The following is a 7,487-nucleotide window of genomic DNA, read 5'->3' on the forward strand; positions in this document are numbered from 1 at the left end:
GATTTTTTGACAATTTCATATCTGTTAAAAGTCACTTGGAAAATTCATCATTTCTAAGGGTTGATATATGTAAAGTAGATCCTGCTTATTCATTTGATACCTAATTTGTTGCTTTTAGATAAAAAATTATACCACAAAATATGCCTAGAAATTACTCAAAATTGGCCCCTTTGTTAAGATAGATAACAAAATACTTTGGCCTTCATTGGCAATGCCTACATATATCCTAGATAAAAATGAATGTGATTTTTTGCTTTTTCAGGTCAAAAAGCATGGGAAAAAGTACAGTAACATATGAAAATATGAAAAAGTTATGTGAACAGGTCTATTATTAGTCTGTTAGGCCCTGAATAAATGCATTTGGCCTGTAAAGAGCTAAGATGTAGCAAATTGCTGTATCTGCAACTGTAGTATTTGATATATCCCACCAGAGTGTGGCACATGTGTTCAGATCAGGGTATTTGAATTGCCCGCGCGTATGGCGCGATCATGATAGACACCCATAGGCATACGACACACATACATTTGTAAACACATGTCAGGATAGGAGACACTTAATCCCATGTGTAACGGAGCATAGGGACTATGTATGATAGATGACCTAGCTAGGATAATTCAGGCTAGGATGCTGATGCACATCTCATCCATTACCTTTGCCACGCTGACGCCATGACGTCACGGCATAGTTCCCGCCAGCAGGCAGTTGGAGCAGAGACGTTGTGGTGCTTAGACCCTGTAGGGCCTGTGGACGTGAACTAAGCACAGTGACATTAATGTGGAGCAATATTCACAGCTCTATATAGACAGGGCTCCATTTATGTATCCAAGTCCTTGTATACGAAAGTACTTAATTAGATGTAGAAACCTACGTACATATTTTTAATACCCTTGAACACTTTTATGCATGCCACCACTCGACCACATGCATAACACAGAGGATTTAATTTCAGCTAGAAGGAACCTGTACAAAATGGGTGTACATGTTGAAAACGTTAATAGAGTATGTATGGTTCTGTTTGAAATTTTTACACTCTAATGATGCTCCAATGAAAGAGGTAAGTTGAGGATGTAGGCCCATATTTTAATGAACCATGTTTTAGGGATCCAGGGTGGCTTGGGATGACTGGACCTCTATTAGCTTCTTGACCTCTTTGTGCACTGTCCCTCTGCCTCCCACACTCAAGGAAGAGGAATTGCACATTGTTGAAGTTTAGTCAGGTGGCATCAGTGCAATGGCTTAGGTATGAAAAGAAGGATGGAGTTAATATGTAAGAGAAAGAGTCAAGTTCATAGAGAGTTAGATTTCACTCCTGGAGTAGACTCTGCCACCTCAGTGCCAGGTGGGCAGGAGTGGTTGGTTCAATGCCTGGTCGAGAGTAGAAACAAGTTGTTCTGGCCTATATATATGTTCACTGTTGAATGTCTTGAGTATACCTTGAGTTTTCCCTTTGTTTCCCTCTCCGCTGCTCATCATGTCTGTAAGGTGCCAACCTTTGCAAGACGGGATAACATGATATTGGAAAGTACAAGTATTTTCCCTCAGTATTTACAAAACAGGGTTTAGATATGGTACTTGATTCAGGCTCAATTTTCAGTGAAGAAGAAATAGATATACTAATGTCAGCATTAGCATAGTAGATGCAGATATTGGAAAGTATTCCAAAATCCATGTGGGCATGAGTATGGGTGTTAAGTGCTATGTCAGATATATTTAAGATGCTTCACCAGGACTTAGGTTACATGAAACTTTATGACCAATGAAATGCACCCAACCAGTCTTCTGTTCACCTCATCATATTTTGCTCAGTATAGGTTTTCTGAGAAATCTCGTCACAGAGGCTGAGCTAGACTTTTGTTGTGTAGTTCAGGGAAAGAGATTAAAGGGAAGAAGGAAAATTTATTATTGGCATCCTCTCTAGACCTCATAATCTGAGTATAGGATAGACTGAACCCCTGTTGCAAGAAGTAAGGAGGGCATCACAATACAAGAATGTTGTGGTCATGAGAGATTTGCCGCTACACATTGACAGTGATATTATAGTTGATCAGGAAGCACAGAAATCTTAAGATGTGATACAGGATAAGGAATAGATTACCTATCCTATGATGGAGGGGGAGACTTTGGACTTACTGTTAATAAATAAAGATGATATAATAAAGTATTGATAGGTAATAGACTAGGTATTAGAGCAATCTGCCACCACAGAACAACCCGCTAGAGACAGACTGGGGCCACACCGCACAGCGGGTAAATGTCCTCAGTATCGGCGACCAGTAGCGACATGAGACCTTCAGGCGGAATTCACGGCACAGCAGCAACACGACCAACTGTCACCTCAACAAGATCAGCGAGACCCGGAATCAATCCTAGAAATACTAATGGAATGCTGAGTATACTACAGTGGAATGCAGGGGACATCCGCCTGAAAATGGCATCTCTTCTTGCAACGTTGCAGGAAGCTCAGGTAGACATAATCCTGCTACAGGAAATGCTACAGAGAAAATGTAGGAAACACAGGATAGGACTTCCCACTGTGGTTAAGAACGAAATCCCTAGCATTTAAATCAAGGACTGCCTGGAGTGTAGGGAAGCCACAGAGGTGTTTGCAGCCACATGATGGCCTACACAAAAGAGAACCCTTTCCAATGTGACCTTTGCAATGCAGCTTATACAAGACAAAATTATCTTGAATATCATGAGATGACCCACACAGGAGAGAAGTCCTTCCAATGTGATATTTGTGATGCAGCTTTCAAAAAGAAATGTGACCTTAAATATCACAAGGATGGACACACACAGGAGAGAAGTCTTTCAAGTGTGACCTTTGCAATGCAGTTTTCATAAGGAAAATGACATGAAATATCACATAAGACCCCCACAGGAGATAAACTTTTCCAGTGTAACCTTTGCAACATAGCTTTTACAAGAAAGAATGATCTTAAATATGACATGATGACCCACACAGGAGAGAGGCCCTTCCTTCAGTGTGAACTTTGTGATGCAGCTTTCATAAAGAAATGTGACCTTAAATACCACATCAGGGTAAACACGGGAGAGAAGCCGTACAGCTGTGACCTTTGCATTGCAGCTTTCTTGAAAAAAGAAGAAGAATGCTCTCATAAAACACACATTTGAAGATCCACACAAGATATAAAGTCTTTCAGGTAACCTTTGGGATGAAGCTTTCTTGGAAAGTATTAATCCTGTCACACAGTGACCCATACACAAGAGAAGCATTCCCAAGTATTGCTTTCAATTAGGATGTGTAAAACTGTGTATGATATAAATCTTTTATATGATATTTTCTTTCATAGTTTGCATTATATTTTATTTGCACAGAAGTATTATGTTTTTTTTTTAAACGGGATATGTACCTTGAGTAGGAACTATACAATTAAATGATTGATAGATCATTACCTCTAATCAATTTATTAAGCTATGATTCTTGATAAACCGAGAGGTTGCTGGTAATGTAGTCAGGTTCAGTAGTCTATCAGACAGGTGTGCTTGGATTTCGATTAGTCTGTGTAAAAGGTACACTCTAAAAATAGTTCAAGTTTATGCACCAACTTCACAGAGTTCAGACGATGAAATTGAATCCTCCTATAATGATTTAAGTCAGGTAATGGATCAAGAAAAAAGTAAGTACACGTTGGTAATAGATGACTTTAATGCTAAAGTGGGAAAGAAGATGTGAGATTAGTCGTGCATTGGGAAGTTTGGAGTAGGTGAAAGAAATGACAGAAGTGAGATGTTAATCAATTTTGCAGAGAGCTACAACATGATAATAAATACTTTCTTCCAAAAGCGTGTAGGTCGTAAATGGACCTGGAGAAGTCCAAATGGAACAACAAGGAACGAAGTAGACTTCATATTAGGAGATGAAAGCAAGAGCGTTAGCAATGTTAATGTCATAAATAAAGTCAACATAGGAAGTGACCATATAATGGTAGGATGTGCAGCTAAATTCAATTTCATAGGAGAGAGAAATAAACTAGTTTTAAGAAAGAAAATAAGCCTTGCAAAGATTAAGGATAATAAGAAGAAATTTCACTTAGAAATTGAAGCAGATTTGAAGCTCTAAGAACCAGTAATGTGCACAGACATTCCAAGGGGAAGGTGCTCTGGGCAGGAAATTGGGCACTTCACTCTTCTGTATTATTCGTATTTGGCAACTATCCGGCAGGGTGCAACACCATTTTCCACATTATAATTTCTGAATGATAAGAAAATGGAAAAAGCCTGTGAGAAATAATTTATCCATTCATTCTTATATATTTTTGTGAAGGGCATTTTTGGGGAATAGATAGATTTCTTGAAAGACACAGGGAAAGAAGCTCATATTAAGTTAGCTCAGTTGTACACCTTGTGCTTATGTCAAGAAAGCATTCCTGAATCGTGGTGCAATGCCATAGTGATTTTGCTTCATAAAAAGGGAGACCTGAAGGAACTTGGTAACTATTGACCGATTAGCTTGCTATCAAATGTATGTAAGGTATTCTCCAAAATCCTTACAAATAGACTAAGTTAGGTTTTAGATGGAAATCAACCGAGAGAACAGGTAGGCTTTAGGAGTGGATATCCAACTCTAGACCATTTGCAGGTGATGAACCAACTAATCGAGAAAATGACAGAATACAGCATACCTCTCTGTTTAGCTTGTGTAGATTACGAGAAGGCTTTTGGCACTGTAGAACAAATAGCAATACTAAACTCGCTACACAAGCAGGGTACAAACGAACAGATCACAAGGATTCTAGAAAAAGTTTTATGTGGTGTGAATGTAGCGCGAACGGGGACGGGCACCCCCGGTGGGGGGGGGGGCAAAAGGGCGTGCGAGTCGGTAACCCCAGAGGGTGTAATGTCGGCGTGGGTCCGTAGTACTGAGCAAGGACCGCGGGTGTGTGAAGGTGTGAATGTGAGTGTAAGGAAGGGAAACCCACAAAGAAGGGAAGGTTAGTATTAGAAGTTAGGAGATAGGGAAATTAGCTTAGGGACTGTGCTGTGTGTATTCCAAGGAGGATTAAGGACTGACCCAGAAGCATCTACAGGGATAGAATTCTCGACGGAAAAACAAGCACCACAAGCCATCAAGGCACCCATGAGCACTGAGGAGCATTCAAGATGAACAGTATTACCCTAAGGCCGTTTGACGACAATGGAGATATCGCCGAGTGGCTTACGAAGGCGGAGTTGGTCGCGAAGCTAACGGGAGTAACGGACGTGGCAAGTTATATTGCTCTAAATTTGGAGAATGGTGCGTTAGCCATCTACCTGGAAATGTTGACCAGTGATCGAATGGATGCAGAAAAGGTGAAGGAAAGGTTAAAGGATGCTTTCGATGAGAGCCCTTTTGATGCGTTCTGTCAGCTGCAGCGAATGCGGTGGGCAGGTGAACAGGCCAATGTGTTCGCCAACGAAAGCAGATGATTAGCGGGACTGGGTACTCTCGAGGGCAACGGCTTGGAAACGGTAGTGAGAATGGTTTTCGTGAATGGTTTTCCGGATCGCACATCGGCTGGACTGCAGGAAATGAATAATGCGGCAAAGGCGAACGGATAGCCCGCGCCAGGCTCCTGACTAGGGCGAAGGATGGAGGGCCGGTGGGAGCCGTGGCTAGAGAAAGGCTGCGGAAAAGGATACAGGCCGCGGCGGGAGAAGGAACGCGGACAGGGACAAAGGGCAGCGGGCCTTTGGAGGAGGCAGCAACGAGAGAAAGGAAAACGGGTGAGCCCAGGAGTGACTTCAGCGGATGGCGGGGGCCGTCTCGGGTCCATTGTTACGAGTGTCGGCGACTAGGTCACCTCACGAGGGACTGTACAGAGGTAGAGCTCGTCTGTTACGCATGCAGTCAGCCAGGACATATGGCTCGAACCTGCAATCAAGGAAACGGAAAACCGGTGGATGGGTTGCCCTTTTTGAAGAACAAAGTCGATTGCTACACACAGACCCTGAGAGAGAGGGTGAGGGAAAACTTTGACCTTGAAGTGGAGCGCTGGATTGAGGAGGGAATCTTGAGTCCCTGGAAGGAATTGGTGGAGGGTGGAATCCTGCCCTTGATGGCAGTGGCACAGCCAACCAAGAGCAAAGTACGACTGGTGTTGGATTTCCGAGAACTGAACCAGTTTGTGAGGTGTCATACTGGCGACGATTTTGTACATGTGTGCAGTGAGATCCTGCGTATGTGGCACTGAATGAGGGGGGCGTCCGCGATTGTAGACTTGTCGGTAGCTTACCTGCAAATTCAAGTGGCGAAGAAGCTATGGAAGTACCAGCTAGTAAAATACAAAGGGAGAACTTACTGCTTAACCAGACTGAGGTTTGGGCTCAGCTCAGCTCCGAGGAACATGGCGAGAATCCTGAAGACATTGCTGGAGAAGACTGAAACGATGAAGAAGGGCACCGACTCGTACCTCGACAACATACTGGTGGGTGATAGCGTGGTATTAGCGTCAAGCGTAGTGGAGCATTGGGCTCGGTACAGATTAATAGCGAAGGAGTCGAAACCGTTGGAAGGAGGAACAGTGTTAGGACTGCGACTGGAAAGGGACGGGACCGGAAACCTGATGTTCAGGAGAGGCAACGAGATCCCGAAGGTTACGGATGAAATGAGCAAACGAGAGCTCTTCTCCCTTTGTGGCAAATTAGTGGGCCACCACCCGATCGCCGGTTGGCTCCGTATGGCGTGCAGCTGCATTAAGAGGCGGTCGGGGTCGAAGGATTGGGGAGAGAAGATGGATGAGAACACGCTAACCACGATACGTGACGTCGTACAACGGGTGATGCACGATGTGATCCGGTGAGGGGACAGTGGAATGCTCCCCATTAGAGCCGAGGCGTAGTGTTGTGCGACGCGAGCAGCATAGCGACCGGCGCCGTCTTGAAGATAGGGGGCGTGGTAGTCGAAGATGGAGCGTGGCACCGGAAAAAGGACGACTACCACCAGAGTTGGACGCGGTCATAAAAGGAGTCAATTTGGTACTGAAATGGGGGCTGCGTGAGATCGAAATCAGTACTGACCCAGCCACTGTAGCGGGGTGGATGAACTCAGTGCTGACGGCTGAGAAGAGAGTACGCACGAAGGGGGCTCCAGAGGTCCTAGTGAAGCGCCGTCTTGGGATCCTGAGGGAGCTCATCGACGGGTTCAGCATGAAGATGAGGGTGAGCGAGGTGCTGTCGGAGATGAACAAAGCGGACGCGAGGGAAGGAAAAACATGAGGAGAAGCTTGAAGTATGCGCCGCAGGGTCCCCCCTTCGTGCCAAAGAGTTGCACGAGACTCATCACCTAGGGGCCGATAGGTCATTGTTCTTGGCAAGGAAGGTTGACTCGAATATATCGAGGGAAGAAGTACGGCAGGCGGTGAGAGCGTGCGCCCGATGTCAGTCCATAGACCCCGCCCCCAGACCGCACTTGGCGGGGGGAACATAGTGTTGGAGGAAACTGGGGGCGGCTGGGTGGCGGTTGATGTAACCCACTGTCAGGGGG

The sequence above is a fragment of the Oratosquilla oratoria genome, chromosome 12 (genome assembly GCF_046742065.1).
Source record: "Oratosquilla oratoria isolate Oo_2021 chromosome 12, ASM4674206v1, whole genome shotgun sequence".
In the NCBI taxonomy this organism is placed as follows: Eukaryota; Metazoa; Arthropoda; class Malacostraca; order Stomatopoda; family Squillidae; genus Oratosquilla; species Oratosquilla oratoria.